Source organism: Homalodisca vitripennis, chromosome X (assembly GCF_021130785.1).
Source record: "Homalodisca vitripennis isolate AUS2020 chromosome X, UT_GWSS_2.1, whole genome shotgun sequence".
Lineage (NCBI taxonomy): Eukaryota > Metazoa > Arthropoda > Insecta > Hemiptera > Cicadellidae > Homalodisca > Homalodisca vitripennis.
In genome coordinates, this window is record NC_060215.1 from 18,885,006 (window position 1) to 18,906,609 (window position 21,604).

A 21,604-nucleotide genomic window follows, 5' to 3' on the forward strand; every position below is an offset into this window, starting at 1 on the left:
CGCCTTGTTGCCAAAACAACCAAATTTGTTTACAAGCATTTGAAATATTAAATAAATACAAATTTTGAGAACCAAGCAGTCCAGCCGATTTCACGTAGAACGAGCCGTGTTCATTTGGTGGAGTATGAGTGTTGAAAGAAGTAAAGTAGTTGCAGACAGATTTCACTGACTACGGTGATGGCTGCCGAATAGAGCGCGCGTAAAGCACGGCACAGCGCGCGGTGCGGCGACGTAACCCCTACCCAACTCATGGTCACCACTCGCCACGTAATTTGTATGTCCTAGTATCCTAGTAGGATTAATTAAAATCAATGTATTCAATTTATTGGTGACTTTTTTATTGTTCCCTCAGAATTAGAGCAAACATCCAAAAGTCTGGGTTTATATTTATTTCTACTAAAAGAACTTAAAAACATAATATATTATTAACCTTTACCTAACAACTAATAAATAATAATAAATTACAATAATCAGGAAACAAGGGCCAAATAACCTTAAAACTCATATTTTGCACAAGATTTCTGGAACAAACCCCGGGCAATACGTTTTGTTTGGGGTTCAAAAATCCCCTGGGATGTTGGCCCGCCTGGCCATAAAGGCTTTACAATGTGGCCCTTGGGTAAAAAAGGTTGGGCACCCCTGTTCTAGTGCTCTTATGGACTTTTACCCTTCATTATAATATGAGGAGAAATAATTCTTAATGAAGGTGTTGAAACAAAATAAATGAAATTTATAAACGTTCTAACAGTGAAACTGTTACTTATTTTACTACAAGAAGTTGAGTTAAAAGTATAAACAGTGAGTTACATGAGCTCTTCTTGTCTATTGGTACAATATGTTTGCAAAAAAAGAACTTAACTTTAGGTTCAAACTTGCCAAACTTTAAAGATCATTGTACTTTATTCGTAGTACACTTAATAAAAGAAAACACAAGAATCTATCTTGTGCTATACAATTATTATATTTGTATTTTGTAAGGTGCATACGATTACGATAGGTAAATAGCTTTTCCACGTTTCTGTATAAAGAATTCTCAGAATGGTAGATATAACCATTATTATATTATTAAGTAGCTCAAATAGTTATTAAAACATGATAATTATATGATTTATTTTGTTAATTGGAAATTATTATAACTTATTTTAGTAGAAACATTTAAATGAAATTAACCAGAATGATAAAACCATTAAAGATTATTTAATTTGAATTCATGAGTGGATCCAACATTATTTTTACTAAACATTATTGGTCTTACAGATCTGACAGTCTCATATTTGAGGATGATATACCTTGTGATAAAATGCAATATTGTTGGAAAATTGTTGTATTTTATTTTCCACAATAATACATTGAAATAAAAAAGTTGTTCTTTAATTTTTCTTTACTTCAACTTTTTTTTTAAACACAAACGTACGATACGATTTATATTTCTCCATTTCTTTTACAAATACACAGACATAAAAATAATTAATTTATATAATGTGAAACACCAACGAATGTAGTAAAATATTAAAATTAAACACATTGAACTTGATATGACGACATAATTACACTTATGATTATATCACTTCAAACTATGATATGTTACAACATTTTTCAACAAAATATGAACTGAATTAAAGAATAGGAACGGTAGCCAAGTTTAATGCCTGTCTTTTTTTTAAATTACAACATAAAATACAGTCAGTACTACTTAGTAATTGCAGTAACTTTGTAATATCTGATCTTGTTTCTAAGTCTGGAGGTCACGCTCATTAATAAATATTAAATTGTACGGGAAATTCATTAGGTGATCATATTTTTAACACAGGGAATTTTTGCATTTCGTAGGTTTACAGTTAGAAGTTTTACATCATAATATCTAACTTAGCGATGATTATATTTAAGGCGTTCCATATTTGTGTTGGTGCTGATGGACAGGTTCTTAATTAGAATTGGAAGGTATATAAAATTAATGAGTAATAAATTTAGCTTCCGAAGTTCCGATCTATCCTGACAAGTTCAGACACGATTCGTCACCACTGTGATATCATCAGGTATCCGCTTACTAGCGTTTCCTGTAGGTTAACATTACAGACACGCAATACACGATACAATCACACGTAAATAAATATAGCAAATATTTATAGAACACTAGTCGCTACGTCGTGGTGAGAAAAATATTCTTTGGAAGGAATGGCCATTTACTTTATGAATTAGTTTCTTATCCCTACATCAGTTATTACAATTTTGTTATATCAACGCCCATTAAATGAAGATAATTGTACTCTGTATTATATACAATATACTATAAATGGTTTTCCATAAAGGCAGACAAATCCATAATAGTTTTATAATCTATTAACCGCTCATTTTAATAACGTATAGTATTCATAGGTGGTTTCTAGATTAAAATACAATTTGACGAAATGCTCATCGGCACGAGTCAATAAAATATTCAAGTACAATTTCTTGTGATGGAAACCACTCGATATAGGTCAAGTTGTAAACATCAGTTTTAATCTTAGTTACAGATAAAGGTCAACAAAAGATGCATACTGAGATTCGAGGAATACAATTCTGTATGATATCCTGACAATCTCTTCAGCAAGCCAATACAATAAGATGGAAGATTGGTCAATGAAAACACATATTTTTTGTCAAATATTCTGTGGTTTTCCGCTAGAATGTACTGTAGCACAAGATGGAAGAAAGAAGTTCTGTTTCTCCCCAATGGCGTGCTTGTGGAGTGTTTACTCTTGTATCATTTCAATTCTTTACTTCAATGCTGTGGGTACGCGAATTGTACAATATGTGGAATCTATTCTATAAATTGTATGACCATAAGCAAAGGATGTTAGAAATGCTTTTGATGGTAGATAGACTATCTATGACAATTATGGTACTTGTCTTGTTCCAAAGTTACAACAGAAATCACCTGAGATTCATACGTGTCTGTGACGTCCTCGAAGTATTAAATACAAAACTCAATCAAAGCACCAAAAAAGCGAATGCCACAAAGAAGATGGTTGGCGCTTTTATCGTGATTGCAGCACTTATGCCAATAATTTCTACTCTACTGTGGGCTAACGTTTTTCTAAAGATAAAACTGATTCAAAATCATCTATTCTTGGCTTTTCTTCAAGCCTGCATGGTGTCCATGTTCTGGGCTCAAGGCGTGTTCCTTGTCCACTTCAGTTACATCACTCAGAGTATAACTTCGAGTTTCACTCGTATAACCTTCAAGATGGAGCGAGTAGTAATCAGGAATCATTTCAGAAGTTTGCTGCCTTACCTAATCCTGAACCCTGACTCTGATAGTGGTATGTGATTATTAATTCTTTTACGTTTACAGGTTTACAATCTACATTGTAAAATATAGATGTTTTATATTACATAAATTATTTTGCCATTATATATATATATATATATATATATATATATATATATATATATATATATATATATATATTTATATTTAATTGTATTATTGTAAACAATGATAAGTTATATAATAGTATTAAATACCTATGTACCCAACCTTACTTGTACACTCATATGTCTATAAATATGTTAATTACTCTATCAGCAACAAACACGAAGTTTCAGCGTTATCCCCAGTTTATTTTTGAACGAATCAATCAAAGCATTTTCTGTATGAAATGGATCGATATTAGTTAAAGTATAAAAACCCTGAAACGTTATTCTTTCTTTATATACATGACTAAAAATTAAAAGAAGACGAACGGATATTTGATATAAAATAAAATACGTTTAACATTACTTGGTCATTAACTAAAGACAGAACCTAATCCTCTACAGTCACCTGTAAAATAACTTCTTCAATATCAAGTTAAACGTATAGTCTTTATTATAAATACGTTTCATTTAAATATTGCCTATTGCAATCACCTTTATATCCGTAAAAATATGAGCGTTTCAGTTCTTGACATAAGTTGCCGGTGGCAATTCTATCATGTAAGTTTTCCGCTTCACGCTCGGAAATATTTTAATAAATTAATGTATTTAAGTGAACTTAAAATAAACAAAAAAAATCTTAAAATAAATTGCCCTAGTAGTTGAGAGCCATTTTTATTCTAGACACTCTGAGTTGAAACTGCTTATATTGCATTTTCCATTATATAGATGTGTTAAAGAGTTTGAATGTATATTAATCGAAAAACAGGAATACCAAAAAGAAATATGACTTTTAGAGATGTTATGACTGATGTTATGACATAAGTATGGAAGAAGAAAGAGAGAAAATTTAGTCATTAAAATCTATCTTTTTTACTGATTAAGTATTTTCCTGACAATAGTAAGTATGGCAAGACGTTATTCTCTTATACTGATGACGCTTAATGCTTAGAATACTTTGTTATTATTTTATGTAATTCAGGAAATTTAAATAAAAAGGGGAGTAGGCGTGTGATTATTATTTCAATTGAAAAACATGTATCCTTATTGTAATACACGATCTGAAATACATCACTAAAAGGTAACAAATAAAATCCTTCATGAGAAAGGAGTAGAGAACGCCACACCAAATATCACGTAACAGGCCTCGCGTTAATATCTCTGAATATCTGAAGCAATCATCAGGAGCAACTAGTTCCAATTCAACGAACGGATGATCTGCTACCATATCAATAGCTTCAATACCAAATTCTTTCTTCCTCCGCGATATTGATATATCCGAAACCAAAATCCATGTTATCTCTAAAAATTGTTTTTCTAAGAAAATTTTCGGTTTCTCATCTACCTTGCCCAGAACTTCGACTTAATTTCTTTCGGTTTATGGAATGTTTCAACACGAATAAACTGTTTTTTAATATCTCAAAAACTAATCTCGTAACATTTCACTCCAAAAAGCTCCGAATCTTCACAACTACTTTACTTTGAACACACTTGTCCCCATTCACTACGCTCAAAGATTCCAGGGGTTCATTAGATGTCAACCGAAAATGGGATTCCGACATAAATATGTTAGCTAAACATGTCACCTTCGCATTTGCCATGAGGTTCCTATTACATTTTATATCTAGGGAAATTCTCAGACTACGTTACAATGGCTTGTTTTAGACAGAAATTTAGTTATTTGTTATTTAGTTATTTTAGTTATTGTTTTTATATGGGGCTTCTGCAGGCAAATTTCTTTAACAGAATTTTTTACATCCAGAAGAGAGCACTGAGGATCGTCTGAGGATTGGACTGGCGGGACAATTGCAGGGAGCTCTTTCGATCAAATGGCACCCTCACTCTCGCCAGCCTGCTTGTTTACCACAGAGTAATTTTTGTCTTTCAAAATAAACATATGTCTTTAGTTCTTGGACACAGTTTCCTTAACTACCGGAAATGTTTGTTTCAGGAGACCAAAGTTCCACTGATGGGTTGCAGTCTCTGATGAATGACTACTGGTTGTTATGTGACACTGTTCGTGAAGCGAACACTTTTTACTCTGACCAGCTCCTAGTCATCGTCGTTTCCACATTTCTGCATACGACGACAGACCTCTCCTTCTTTTTTCTTAGTTTTATCAATAAGAATATTATTGGCGCCACCGATGCTGGAGTTACATTCTTAGCGTGTACTTTCTTCATCGTTATGTTGGCTCACTTGTGCACAAACGTTACTGAATCGGTATATATTAATATTACTTATATTTCAGTTTAATAAGTGCATATTATAATGAAAAAGTGTTACAGTTTTAAATTTGCTTTAAGTATAATAATTATAAAGCTCAATATATTGGTTTTTAAATAAAGTATAAATATATTTAGTACTAGTGTTTGAGTTTGAGGAATTGCGATAGGTAAATTCTACATTTTGGCAAATACAATGAATAATATAAATACTTCACCTTTTCAGGCTGACGAGATGACACGGTCGGTTTGTAGACTACTCAACATGGGAGTACAAGATGAACTACAAGAACAGGTTACTTTAACTTTATGTTATTTGCAATTACTTTATAATATATTTACAAATCTTCATAAACATTATTTTCAGCCAAGTGTATTCTAATTTTGAACTTTAAAATATTTAGTTTCAAATTTAGAAACTATATTCACATGTCCAAAAGACCCGTTCTCAAATCTACTCACAATTTGACCGGTCCTTAAAATTGACAAGGTAACTACAAATTTAAAAGTATAAAAATATTAAATTAGTAAATGTTTCCTTTTGGCTTTTACGATAAACATATTGCTTGTTCCAAATTTCATAAGGAATGGTTTCCTACCACTATTTTTCTTTATAACAACCTATGATATTAGAAACTTGAATACCGATAAGTTTTTATATATATATATATATAAACTTTAAAGTGAAACTCTATTACTATATGAAATAAAAGTTAGGATGAATTATTGCTAAGAATATCACTATTGAGGATGGAAAAAAAGTCATTATTGTCTGCCTATCTGTCCGCACCTTATCTCGAAAACGAACTGTCCACTGTAGTTGAAATTGTGCTTGAACCTTCATTTACATTTGAGAAACAGTGAGTTCTTTTATAGTAAATATCAGTTAAAAAAATTTGGCTAAGCGTTAGCGAATACTTTTAAATTAATCTTTTAAATGACCATGATAGCATTGAGAAAATATCAGTGTAGATGCATTTTTAAACAATCACAATACCCTTGTGACATATACAAGGGTACAACAAAGGGGGTAATACAAGTATTTTAATTTGTTATCCAAACATATCCAACACCATTTTATGGGGAATTGATGTGTATCCTTCAGAAAAATATATTTCTGAAAAGTTTGATATCCAACTATAGAATTTGGCTGAGCGTCGTTGAAGCCTATCGCTCAGCAGTCTGACACATATTCTATTTTCTTTACCAGGATATTAAACATTTATAGTCTGTAGTTCTATCTATCATTAATGTAATGAGCTATAGACGTTAATTTTGCATTGTAGGCTGACAAATTTTTTCTTTTCTTTACCAGGATATCAAACATTTATAGTCTGTAGTTCTATCTATCATTAATGTAATGAGCTATAGACTGTAATTTTGCATTGTAGGCTGACAAATTCTTTCTTTTCTTTACCAGGATATCAAACATTTATAGTCTGTAGTTCTATCTATCATTAATGTAATGAGCTATAGACTGTAATTTTGCATTGTAGACTGACCAATGTTCTCTTTTCTTTACCAGGATATCAAACATTTATAGTCTGTAGGTCTATCTATCATTAATGTAATGAGCTATAGACTGTAATATTGCATTGTAGGCTGACAAATGTTCTCTTTTCTTTACCAGGATATCAAATATTTATAGTCTGTAGTTCTATCTATCATTAATGTAATGAGCTATAGACTGTAATTTTCCATTGTACCTCAGCGAAGCGTGTTAAGTGACACCTGGTGTGGCGTACTCTTACCTTGTTAAATATCCGGCATTTGTTGGTTTCTTGATTTAAATCTTTGGCATACATAAGAAACAGACATGGATCAAAAGCAGAGTCCTAGAGCAATCCTGATTGTTGGCCTAAAATGTAAAGATCTTTGTCCAGAGAAAGTTTTATGACGATATAGGTAGTATTGTAACGATTTGAGTTTTATAATACTGTAAGACTCCAGTACATAACTGAAAATTGGTATCTATAGTGCCAAATCTTCTTAAATCACAGAAGATACCAACGAAGAAGAAGCCATCGTTATTCAATCTATGACATATTATTTTAGTATAGAAGTTGAGTAGTATGTAACTTATGGCACCAATGGTTGCTCTGGTTCTACGGAATACAAACTGAGATAGACATATTAGGTTCTTAATGTTTAAGGGAAAGTTGATCTGGATGCTTCTAAAACTTTAAATTTTTCGGCGATATAGAAATAGGCTTGTAATTACCTAGATAATGTTCAAAAGTTACCTAGAACCAGTGTTGGAAGGATTTTTTAAAATATTTAAAGCTTTCAATAAAAACAAATTTACTTGTTACAAATGATTGAGAAGGAACTAAACGAAACACTCCTAATTGTTTTATCATTTCGAGCAAAACAGTTTTTATATAAAAGATTATAATATGTTTTACTGTGTAAAGCCTGAGCCTATTTATTTATTGTTTTCGTGAATTACAGAATGACAGGTTTTACAAGTAGTCTCAAGAGAGTATCATTGCTCTGTAATGATTATTATTGTTATCAGTTAACCTTAGCTGTCAAACTAATACCAATATTTAATACAATTTTGTTATTTATGTTTCAGTTGGAGGTGTTCTTGCTGCAACTATGTAATCACAAACGGATTTTTTTAACCTAAACTATGGAACTTTAACCTCAGTATGTTGGCCACCTTTATTTGTAGACTTTTAATCAGATATAAAAGCAAAATAAGGGTTATATTAACAATAATTACTCAAAAGACTATTAGGTTCGATTCAAATTTCACAGACAGATATTTGATCGGTTATTTTTTTAATAAGGCCAAGAAAGGTTTCAGGTGGGGTAGAAACATTAAATATTGTAGTCTTTAAGAACTCACAAATATCCCTCAAAATTTCGAGGGTGTTTTAAAGTAAAAAATTAAGGTGAGGTTCAAATTCAAGTTTTTATTATTCTGTAGGTTTTTATTATTCTATAAATCTTTGGTCGTTGTATTATTTTATCTCATTGTTTCCTTCATTTTCATGTGTAGATGGCTGGAGCTATAACAACTTATATGGTGATCCTGCTACAATTTATGACCTTGCCCTAGATCTGAGTGAGCAATGGTGATCAGTCCGGACACAAACCGCACTTCAGAAGTAGAACATCAGTATTCCCTCTTAAGGGTAATATACTATAGTCCAAAATCTGCTTCAGATTAAAAGTAATAATTTGCTTGTAAGAATGGGATGAAATATATTATTTATAAATATCGAAACTATTATTTAGGTGTTTTTTGCATTATTAATTTTAACAATAGCCAATATTTTGCGTTATCTTACTTTGAAACATCAATCTGAAAAGATTTTATTCAAGATTATATGAAAGTTTTATAAAAAACTAATAAAATTCATTAAATTTGTGATGAATTTTGCCAGTCAAATATCTGTATCATTAACATTAACTACTTGAACCAAGTGTAACGATTTAGTTGAGTAGGGGTTGTTGTATAGTACTATCCTTTACATACCGGATAGAATAGTCGAATGGGGTAAACCCGAGGTACATATTTTCAGCTCAGACCGCGAGAGAGAGAGAGAGAGAGAGAGAGAGAGAGAGGAGAGAGAGAGAGAGAGAGAGAGAGAGAGAGAGAGAGAGAGAGAGAGACCTCACTTGGCGGGGTTTCTGACCCATTTTTTGCCACAATTGGCGAGCTCAAGATGGTTTGACAACTTGACCTACGATCACAACTCTAACTCCGTTTCTGGTATAGTCTTCATTCATGAATTTCTCTAGTGTATTTTCTTCATCGGTGTATCACTGATCTGTTATGTACTGTGTGTAATTTGTGGAATTTTTTGATATTTGCTGTCATTTTACGATACAATAATTCATTCGTACTAAGGCTGGAATCCTGAAAACTTATGTTTTCCTCATTTGGTTAAATCAAACAAATCATAACAGAGCTTTGTAAAACATATATCAGAGTATGCTAGAAATTTAACCAAACTTGTTGTGAGTCAACTCTATAAAACATGCTCGCAATAGAAACATTAGTTATAAAAATGTAACATAGTCACAGGTCACAATATACAGGTTTACAGGTGGATTTAAGAAGATCATCTATAGTAAATAAAAAAAACAAAAAAGCCAACCTCGTTTACACTAGTCATAACAATTTAACATAGTCACAGTTCACAATACACAGGTTTGCAGGTGTATTTGAGAAGTTCTTCTATAATAAAAAAAACAAAAAAGCCAACCTCGTTTACACTAGTCATAACAATTTAACATAGTCACAGTTCACAATACACAGGTTTGCAGGTGTATTTGAGAAGTTCTTCTATAATAAAAAAAACAAAAAAGCCAACCTCGTTTACACTAGTCATAACAATTTAACATAGTCACAGTTCACAATACACAGGTTTGCAGGTGTATTTGAGAAGTTCTTCTATAATAAAAAAAACAAAAAAGCCAACCTCGTTTACACTAGTCATAACAATTTAACATAGTCACATGTCACAATACACAGGTTTGCAGGTGTATTTGAGAAGTTCTTCTATAATAAAAAAAACAAAAAAGCCAACCTCGTTTACACTAGTCATAACAATTTAACATAGTCACAGTTCACAATACACAGGAAAAAAATAATTGTTATTGTAATTAAACAAGGCAACACTTGATGATTACTTTTATGAATTAATATAATATTTTGTCAATAAATTGTTTATGAATCAATTTAAATGCCCTAAGGATAAGGGGCTAAATTTTGCAGAAAGTAGTGACCATAAGCAAACTGTTGTATTTAAATAATGCTAGAAAGGGATTATTGAGGATACAAATTGATATTTGTAGCTCGTGATAAGCCTCAAGATAAAAATTATGTTACGTACGTAATATTATCTCTAGAAATATTGTCATATGAAAATATGTTTCTAAAATTAATTTCTTTATACAATATTTTTACTCACATCAAGCTGAGTCCCTACGATTATTATGGTGTAGTAAATACATCTTATTAAGTACTTTCTTAGATCCTAAATTAATGAAAAGAGTTGAGAGAGTAGATCTATGTAAAACATTAAGCTGTTTGCAGATTGCATTTTCATCTTATATTACTAGGATGAAAGTTTCGAAAGTTAGAATGATGAATAATGCTATTGGTGTCATTTAAAATGCATGATAGCAGATACATTGAGTTAAACCTTTTTGTGTTAAAATATTAACTGCACGTAATATTTGTGCTTTATGTAATTGTTCTGTAGATGGAATAAATCAATAAAATGTATTATATTAGTAATTTATTCTTTTATTAACTTATTTATTATTATACATTGCACATGTTATTTGGGAAATTATATATAATATATAAAATTAGGAGATTTAGCAACATTTGTGTAAACCCTTCGAGTATTCGATGTTTTTAATCGAGTATAGATAGCTGTCTGATGATTGTCTGATCGATAGATATCGAGTCTTTGATGAGTTGGTGATAACGTTATTAACACGGCCGTGGTAAGCATCGGTCTTGATTACTGATTGTGACTGAATAGACGTGATTGCAAGAAACATCAGATGTTCATTAAATTAAAACAATTTGATATGAATAATATTTGAAACGCAATTTAAAGTTTTGCGCATCATTTCATTATTTAGTATACAAGAAACTCATCTTCAATTGTAAAACTTATCAATTAGTGTCAATAATGCAGTGGTAGGAATTTATGAAATTTAACACACACACACACACACACACTCATATATATATATATATATATATATATATATATATATATATATATATATATATATATATATACATTTAATACTATAGCATGAGAATAAATGTTTGTGGGTCCAATCGACTTATAAAACGAATAATGTAAATGTACACTGAAATTCAACAATATGAGTGTAATGCATAAGTAAATGATAAAACTTAACAACAGACTATTTCATACCTTCTAGCTTGAATACCAATCATCTCCATTCAGATCAATCCAATTTCATTCAATCACAGATTCAATATGAATGAAACTATCGGAGTATGTTTATGTTTTCCATTGGCCAAAATATACATTTAGAAAGAAACAGTCGTGTATTGCAATATTTCCCTTGTTTTAAATACGATAAGTAGGTATCATCGGTTTGAATTTGGAATTTATTATATGTTATGTATTTAAAATTGGAATAACTATATACATTTTGCTCTTCATGACGGACCTATTTCCTATTATCACTGCTTTGAAGTCGGTATCTGGAATCTGTGGAAGTGTTGTTTCGTTCTCTTAGGACAAGATGCTTATAAATCATCACTCTTATTCCTGAAAGGACCTTTACGGTTGCTTCCAGAGTCACAGGATATTCAGGATGTGTATGGTTGTGGGTATGAGTCGGGGCCGTCTCCTCTCGAGATCCATACTGAGTACTGAGCAATCTGTCACACCATCTTGGAAGAAGGGAAAGCCAGCTCTGTAACATGCCTTTATGAAACTGTCCGTAACACTTAGGGAGCTCCACTAACTCCAACAGTCAACCCTCGCACTAGACAAGACCCAGCGTCTAGGGTCAGTAGACTTCTTAGTACTGATTCGCTAGTCGTATTGGGGTATAATGATCTTCCCTTTTACCCTAATACCTAGAAATGTTCACCTAATGATGGGCATACACGGGGCAACCCAGAGTTCAGTGAAGTGTCATATCGGTTTTAGATGTAACCATAGTAGGTTCAACTGGCAGGTATAAACCAACCAGAAGTTAACCTGGGGATGTGGAAGTGTTTAAAACAGTGAAGGAACCTTCCTATATATTTATCTTCAAAGTGCTTACGGTCAAATATTCATAGTTGCTTGTTCACTAACGCTAAACCGTTAATAAAATAACAACCGACATCGTGTGGCCACCACTTACATTGACCGCCACGATCACTTGACTTAACTTCTTGTGAATTTTCCTTGTATTAGTTTGTCAAAGAAATAGTTATCTACTCACCTGTTACTCTAATCATGTATAGTTTAAGAATATAACTGAAGCGGGTTTCATTCATAAAACAGGAAATGTTGAGCAGTGCGTGGGCGGACTTGGAATATCAAGCAGTTGCACTCGGTATTGAAATGGTTCTTACGTACATTAATACTTGCTAATGTAACTGGCTTCTCTGCAGTTCCTCTAATGATTTAAACTGAAATTAACCTTATATTTACATCGTTATTGTTTGATAAATCTGTACATACAAGCAAACCCTTTCTTATATTTCTAATTATTCACTTTAGCCAGATTTCAGTGAATAGCACCTTACCGTTCTATTTTCTTACTCGTTATAAAAACCTGCTGAAATTTTGGACATGTTAAACAGCCTAAAAACACAAATATATTGAAAAATGTTAATTTTCCGCTGAGATGCTTAAGCAAAGTTTTCTAATGTGAATGATTCGTTGTTCTAGCCATGAAAGGGATAATTGAGTTATAACAAATACTTTGATCCTTGGTTGAGTGAAATGCCTTGAACTGTTTGGTTGTGGTCAGCAAGGCTTGCCATCATCACATGATCACGTAATTATTTCATAATTCATCCTTTAGACATACATGGTCTACTATGAATCTATTATGAAAACACATGATTTATCACTTAGTCACTTAATTTCTAAGAATACTTTTATAGCCGCTCATTGTCACTTCTAAATCTGAGATTGCTTAAGAAAGAAATCAAGTCATGCGCTCTGAGTAAAAGCGATAGGATTGTTTTATGATGTGGAAAAGGAAACTGTAAATATTAAAAGGTTGTTATATTATTATAATATAAATCAGTTATATTATTATATAAATAGTTCAGTTTGAAAACAATGGAATTAATGATAATCGAGGATAACTTTTATTCTACTACCTTGAAAACTGTCGAACCTTTCCTCATTACATTGATAGCAAATAATGATGAAAAGAAATCTGTACTCAGTCGTAGGTGGTTAGTAGACGAATGAAGACGCATGGTGACCTGTATTCCGTAGTTAAGTTTTAATGATTAGTGTTTTGTATAGTTTTTTTTAAGTGCATGTTTATAGAGTTAGTGAAGTTGACAAACAACATGTAGGTTGTGATTCCTGACTTAGGCGTGCCACAACGCTTTGGTAAAGTTTGTTTAGTTTAACCTAGTTTGTAATATTATGTATTAGGTTAGTTCTTTACCTGAAGAAGAGATCAGATTGCAGATCTCAAAACGTAGTGTTACTGATTTATTGTTTCACTGAACGATGGTAAATGTCCGGAAAAATCCTGTTTCCTTCAAAATCTGTACTGTCACTTCCTTTTTTTCAGTACTACACTAAGTGCATTAAAGGGCATTACAATATTTTTTGGAAGTTTCCAATTGTGATACATGTCCTTTTTATCGTATATTCATTTTAAGATAAATTTTATGATACATGCCACCTATAACCTTAGGCGTATATTAAAACTTGAAAATCTACCATTTCCAGGGGTTTTCGCGTTTATATGTTTTTTATCGTTGTTTTCGACGTAAAACTAAGTGTGTTGTCCGATTCGTTATTAACCTTTCAATCATCAACCCCTGCAAATGAATAACACGCTAAATCTATAGATACCTATAAAATCCAAACAACACTGACTGATCCACTCACTCACTCACTCACTCATTTACTCACTCACTCATCGCTCTATCTCAACAACGACAAGACCTAGAATCCTGAAATTTGGCATGGTGGTCGTACTTATGATGTAGATGTGCAATAAGGCTGGGTTTTCAAAAATTCGTCTTTTAAGTGGTTTAAACGTGGATAGTTTGCAAACGAATTTTTGGACTCTAAAACCTACTAAAATAAACAGTATACTACAGAAAAATTTAAATAAATACTTAGGAAAGGCAATATTAGTGTTGTAAAACATCGCTAAAAGTAGCCAAATAAACATTAGTTGGATAATATTGGTGTGGCTATTTTTTACCATGCAACTTTAAAATCTACTAGAATAAATAGGAATCCATGGGAAATTTTAGAAAATATGTTAATAAGAATGCTATTTATGTTGAAGTAGATCACTGAATGCTGCCAAATAAAATGTTAGTTGAATACGCTCTATTTGAATGTTGTACTTTTTTCCCTCTGAAAGTAAGCTAATCAGCTTTCTTGGATTTTAATTATGTTGTAAAATATCGATAAGTGTGGCAAAATAAACATGTTCGCCCGATACGCTCTGTTAAAATACGCTACTTTATACCCTCTGAAAATAAATTTGTCTGGGCTCATTGCATTATGAAATTGACATCTCTATTGGAATAAATTAGATTCATTAGATAATATATAAAGTACTAAGAAATAAGTCATAGTTATTACTATTTGTTAAAAAACCCGTCCAATAACAATGCTCTTATTCACGACCTTTACACAGTTTACTATTGAAATTTACCTTTCTATAATCTATAAATACTTAATAAACCTGGTTTTCGTAAAGGTACCAAATTAAATGGCAAGGAAGTCTCATTTTAACAGAGCGGACCAAATCAAAGGTGACTTTTGAACACAACCAGTGGTCTGAATGGGGGGGGGTTGGAGGTACGACAGGATGGCTCAGTTGACAACTCATTCATGGAAGAGCCTCTCCGTGCTGCTCGACTCTGTGATATAGCGATATAGCTAGCAGTTATAGTGGGTCCTGCTTACTACACCTGGAAAAATAACAAGTTTAGTCGTCAGTGGTTCATTCTACTTACAAGTCTGCGTGCAGAGCGTTAGGTTTACTTGAAGATGACTACATTGGAACATCACTTTGGAAGAAGCTGCTGTGTCAGAGTCACCTAAAAAAATAAGAGAACTTTTCGCAGTAGTTTTGGTGTTTTGCCAATTATCGAACCCCTTGGTGCTCTGGGAGAAACACAAAGACAGTATGTCAGAGGATTTCAAGAGACGATTAGAACGTGAACGTACAGGTGTACAACTTGAATCAGACAACGTCTTTTACAACAAATGCCTACTCTCACTAAAACACTTGGTGACCTCAATTTCTAACCAAACACTTGAGCAGTTCGGTCTTCCTTCTCCAAGTCCACTTTCCGACAGTTGTACATTAAACCGCGAGCACTTAAAAGAACTGAGTTACAACAGTGTGCATTTATTTGAGTTTGTCACCGAAAACATTCCAAAACTTAAAGAAGAGCAGAAAACTGTATATGATGAAGTAATGGTTAGCGTTGAGTCGGAAGCTGGAAGACTGTTCTTTCTTGACGCACCAGGTGGTACAGGAAAAACATTTTTAATCAATTTAATTCTGGCCACTGTTAGGAAAGATAAGAACATCGCTATTGCCGTCGCTTCGTCAGGTATAGCTGCGACGTTGTTGGAAGGAGGGAAGACTGCTCACTCTGCCTTCAAACTGCCTTTAAACTTAAACCACTCTGAAACCCCACTATGTAATATATCGAAACAAAGCGACATAGCGGAGGTTCTCAAGATGTGTAAACTGATTATTTGGGACAAGTGCACAATAGCCCACAAGAGAGCAATTGAAGCTTTAGACAGGACTCATCAGGACATCAGAAGTAACAGAAAACTTATGGGTGGAGTCACGCTTTTAATGGCTGGAGACTTCAGACAGATTTTGCCTGTTGTACCAAGAGGAACTCGAGCTGATGAAGTAAAAGCCTGTGTGAAGAGATCAGTTCTTTGGCCTAAAGTCCAAGTTTGTTCCTTGAAAATCAATATGAGGGTTCATCTTAAAGGCAGACGAGTTTTCAAGTTTACTTTTAGAGATAGGTAATGGAAATTTGCCTGAAGAAAATGGCGAAGTCAATATTCCAAAGGATTTGTGTGAAGTAGTATGTGATTTGCAAATATTGATTGAAAAGATTTATGCAGATTTAAAAGATATCGAATTAAAAGACTTGTCTTGGTTTAAAGAAAGAGCTATCCTTACAACTAAAAATGACACTGCTGAAAGTATTAATAACCTATTATTGGAAAAACTGCCATCTGAGATTGTCCATTACCAGTCGGTGGACTCTGTGGTGGAAGATGCGGTACTCTACCCAGTAGAGTTCTTGCATACGCGTAATCCTCCAGGCATTCCACCACATCATCTTTACCTCAACGTTGGAGCTCCAATAATGTTGCTTAGGAACCTGGTTCCACCTAAGCTCTGCAACGGAACTAGGCTACAAATCAAAGCGTTGCGCAGACACGTGATACAAGCCGTAATATACACTGGATGTGGCCAGAGTGAAGAGGTTTTTATTCCACGCATTCCCTTAATTCCATCTGATTACCATTTTCAGTTTAAAAGACTACAGTTCCCTGTCAAACTCTGCTTTGCTGTGACGATAAATAAATCGCAAGGGCAGTCCTTAAAAATGGCCGGTGTTGATCTAAGGGAAGACTGCTTCTCTCATGGCCAGTTATATGTCGCTTGCTCACAAGTTAGCTCTGCTGATAGTTTAACTATCCTTCAGCCTCGTGGAAAAAGAAAGAATGTTGTCTACAAAGAAGTATTGTAAGTTCCGTAAAGCAATCCAGCTTATGATTTAATAACTGTTGTGATATAATCCAGTGACTGTTAAAGTATTGAGTTAGGTAAAATCAGTACAATAAAATTTAAAAAGGAGGAGTTGAAAACATTGAAGCAAAAGTAATGAGAAAAACGGTGAGTTAATAATATGAAAACTCATTTCATTAATTTGCATTTATAGAACTCCTGAAATCCTGCAGTAAGATTCATCAATAATTTTCCCGTAGCGAAGCACGGGTATTCTGCTAGTTATAGTATAAAAATACAGGTCTGAAGTTAGTGAGTAAACCAACTTTCGAGTAAAATAAAATAAAACTGTTAAAGAACACCTTGTATTTAATTTACAACTGTATAGAAGGTTATAATTTCCGTCCACCCTCTTTAGGGACGAGGGAGGAATAATCATCAAACGTCATGAAAAGGTAGGAAGATAACATAAAAGAACCAAAGTTAAACTGGACCGTTAGTGGTCACACTGCGAGTCACGACCTAGCAAGTTAAGATTTTCTGTTACGAAACATTATAAAGCAAAATTATTAAAAGTGTACAAAACTCCTTGTGTTGAGTTTGAATTTAAATCTCTGATAGAAGGTTACGTCACATGTGTATGCATCGTGTATAAAAAATAAGAAATTTATAATATGACATACATAATTTTTTAAATTATTTTGGTCTGTTTTGAAAATGACATTCATTTTCAATATTAGAATTTATCTTGAACTTTTCATTATAAAAAAAACTTAGTAGTGAATACAACATAAAGCTTGTTTTACTTTCTTAAATACATAATGTAATTTTATTTGTTTATGTTTCATAGTGCAGTATGTACTATAAAACTTCATATACATAAGATGAGCATGCTGTCCAAAGACAGTTAGTAATGTAATAAAGTGAGAGATAACGCCTGCTAGCATCATAACTATTCAAGAGGATTTAATCAGCGTTCCTACATTATCCCATCACACAGCAGGCAGGCTCTGCACGAGAGCCTGTAATACATTCTAGATCCTTTCTATCGCATAACGATTCCTTTAGTAATACTCGAGACAACTACAGTGGTGTTGAAATTTTGTCATCCCTTACTCTAATTGTTGACAACGAAACATATAATCTTAGAATAATGGCAAACTTAGAGTTATATTTAAAAAGTTTCATTTAAATCTAATGTGGTACTATGCTTACAAATTTAAAAAATTTACAAAAATAATCTGTTAAAACATTAAATGTTTCTGGCAATGTTTATTTAACAGAATAGTTACACGAGGGAACTATTTTTTATGAAATTCTTATTTTTAAAACAAGAAATATAAGAAAACAAATTATTAGAGAAATAGAGATGATAACTACAACAGTTGTCATAAATTCTAAGATTAAATATATCGGTTCATTTAAATACAAAGAGTTTTTCTTCTAAGGTTGATTTTATCAAATTTTTCAGTTTCAATCGGTCATCCTCAGGCAACTTCTAATGTTCCACCCGATCACTAGACCACTATACTACTACTAAACTATACTAATACTACTGATATACTAGACACCACATTAGTACACACAAACTACTATACTACTATTTCATAGAACCATGCTGACTTGATCTCCCCTGGGCCAAGCACAATGATGTGATGCCGTTGCATTATAAGAGATAAAGTAAAACCAAATCGTGTTTTATTATTTAACTACTACTCCCAACAAAGCCAGTTCTCATAACTAAAACGTTTTTCTATTCTTTTTTTTCAATTATAATATTTAGTTGAAAAATCCTTTTTAACACTTAAGGATAACAAGTTTCTCCAATTTAAGTTATCGTGGCAGACGACCAAATGAAGACTTCGCACAGGCTTTATTCCTTATTAATTACATAATTTATACCAGCAAGATAACTAGTAAACTGTTGTTTTCATAATAACTATATTAATGTAGTGAATTACTGTTTACATTTTACAATATTAATAGAAGTTTGGTTTTCTTAATTATTATCTGGTAAGCAAATTGATGTTGAATAAAATCTATAACCATCTGGTAGTAATTAGGTTATCAGTTTTACTTGCCAATGAAAGCAGTAGGAGACATTTTTTTTTTGTAAACGGTTGCAAATCCATATTTTACAGTAAGTTGGTTAATGTTTGACACCTATGAGAAAATACATTTAAATGCAATTTTTCCAGAATATCTCATAGATAACAAAGCTACAAATACTTAATAATTTTTTAATTATTTAAATTCCTTACAAAAATTAAAAATTCTATAGTTATAATGCATATTTTATCCATTACGACACATTTTATAATTTCTCAAAAGTTACGAGGATTTCATAAATGTTTCTGTCATTAGTGCATGCCTCCACTCTTTTTAGAGTTTACATATCGGCAATGGCTAAAAATAAAGGTAGAGTAAGCATATACCTCACTTTCTGATAATCACAAGAACACCGTTTCATTTTCGAGTAAAAGTTTCTTTGGTTTCGGATTTTAGACTCTTCATTGGGCAATATATTTATATTTAAAACTTGTTTGTGTATTTTAAACTTTTCATTTTTAAAGTATTTCTCTAAACAATTAATTTTAAATTTCCTCATTAGTCAACTATTATGTTTCTATCTTTCTTTTATTTTAATTTTTAATTTCGTTTTATATCATTAGCAAGCCAATATTAAAATTTTTAATTTATATTGTGGTTATCAGCATCCTCACTTTTTAAGTTCCTAAGCAGGAGGTAAAAGTATTTGAGGCAGAAATTTGAACGCAGATTGGCTTTATATTGCTAGTTTATGGCTCAGTCGTCATTGATATTTATAGTTATGAATTCACATGTCATCGAGGTTCATTACAGTATACGAAAAAGATCAACAGAGTATTGATATTATATGCGCAGCAATGCATTTCTGTTTAGATTTCAGTTGAGTTTATAATAGTTTCTTAGAAGTGGATGTCAGTTCAGAAGTCACTGTTAATGGCAGTGGTTCGGTAGACGATACAAACTCAAAAATAATTGCTGATAGTGGAAGTTGGATAAATACTGTAACACAGTACAGAAATGTTAAACAACTCTCTTAATATGAATGAATAAAAAATTTCTTTATTGTTGTCAGTTGTACATTTTACATACAGTAGATCTTAAACTAAAATCAACAAGAAAGCCCGAGGTAACAAAATACCTGTTCGGGAATTACACTAGTACACATAAAGAAACAGCAACTCGAAAAAAAGGACTGCCCTACCAGGTCCTCGTAATGATACACTCTAAAACAACTATAACTAGATTAACTTCTAAAAAAGTAACATAAAACGGAAATATATGTGAAATGTTGATCAGATTTTCAAGTAAATTATAATATAAAGTTACAATTTAATAGTGTAGTGATCATAATATTTGCTTGTAGAGGGTGCTAAGAGAAACCGTGAAAGTAATATCGAGTGCCTGTTATCTATATGTTTTGATTGATATGGAAATCAAAACATGAAAATACATACCACCAAACTAGAACCACCAAACCACCAAACTAGATAGATCTGTTTAACAATTCAGATACTGATAAAGTATAATTGAACCTAGAGGGTTGTCATGATGGATCTTTTTTCTTATATGATAAACATTGTTTGTATTGGTCGTCTGAGTCTCTGCTCTTACTAGTTAGTGTGAGGCCATGAACGTTATCCTCCTACAGTCAAAAATGTCGAATAAGCTGATTTCCTGGGACTCAGGGAGTTTATCTGCCCAACTTTTACGTGACAGATGTAAGAAATCTCTTTTTTCAAACATTTGTAATCTTACTTTCGAGTATAATCTGAGGGACGGTGGCACTTTTTCAGCCCGGTTCTACGTGTAAAACTGTCTAGATAACTCTGCCATGCTCTATTCAGACCAACTGTGCCTGTTTGCTTTTCTTACGTACCGGCGCATCAGAAAACCTGAAAATAAAAAAAGGTTATTTCCAATTTACATATACCGCTGAGGTAAACAACAATGGAAAGTAAATTAGCTTCACAGGAGTCTCCACACACTAAGCTAAAATCGGTATGGATAGTTGTATGGGAGTGTATATGGAAATTACTCCATTGAACATAAGTATTTAAAAAATATTTTATCTACCATCCGAACACAGTTAAGGGTTTTTTAATAATTACAAATCTCAATTTCAAATGGTCTCCTAGAACTTATGAGATAAGAGTTTCTGATTTCAGACTTATTCAAGATACATATGGTTTGTTCTTTGTGATCTAATTAGTATTTAAATTATCTAAAGCGACATGTTAATAGTATTTAAATATTTCAGTAATCAGGCCAATGGATAATTCTGTCACAAATTCTTAGTGTCACCCAATAGCAAATTTGTGTATAGTATATGAAAAATGTGTATCATTTTATTTAAGCAAATATCTCACAGAAAATGTATTTATGTGTAATGACTAATATGGCTTTCAATAAGTAAAAGAGACACTTTAATACATTCTGTAAATGTTTCAACAACAGCACTACAACAGGCAAAAACGATATTAAAGTTTTTATTTAATACTTGA

General features: G+C 32.3%; 1 long non-coding RNA gene across 1 annotated transcript; it reads left to right on the forward strand.

Annotated features, from left to right (window-relative positions):
- Positions 1-3,499: 3,499 nt before the first annotated feature.
- LOC124368485 lies at positions 3,500-9,197 on the forward strand. The gene is made up of 3 exons (XR_006922950.1): positions 3,500-5,916; positions 8,200-8,273; positions 8,629-9,197. It is a non-coding gene; the product is annotated as an uncharacterized LOC124368485 (long non-coding RNA).
- The last annotated feature ends 12,407 nt before the right edge of the window (positions 9,198-21,604 follow it).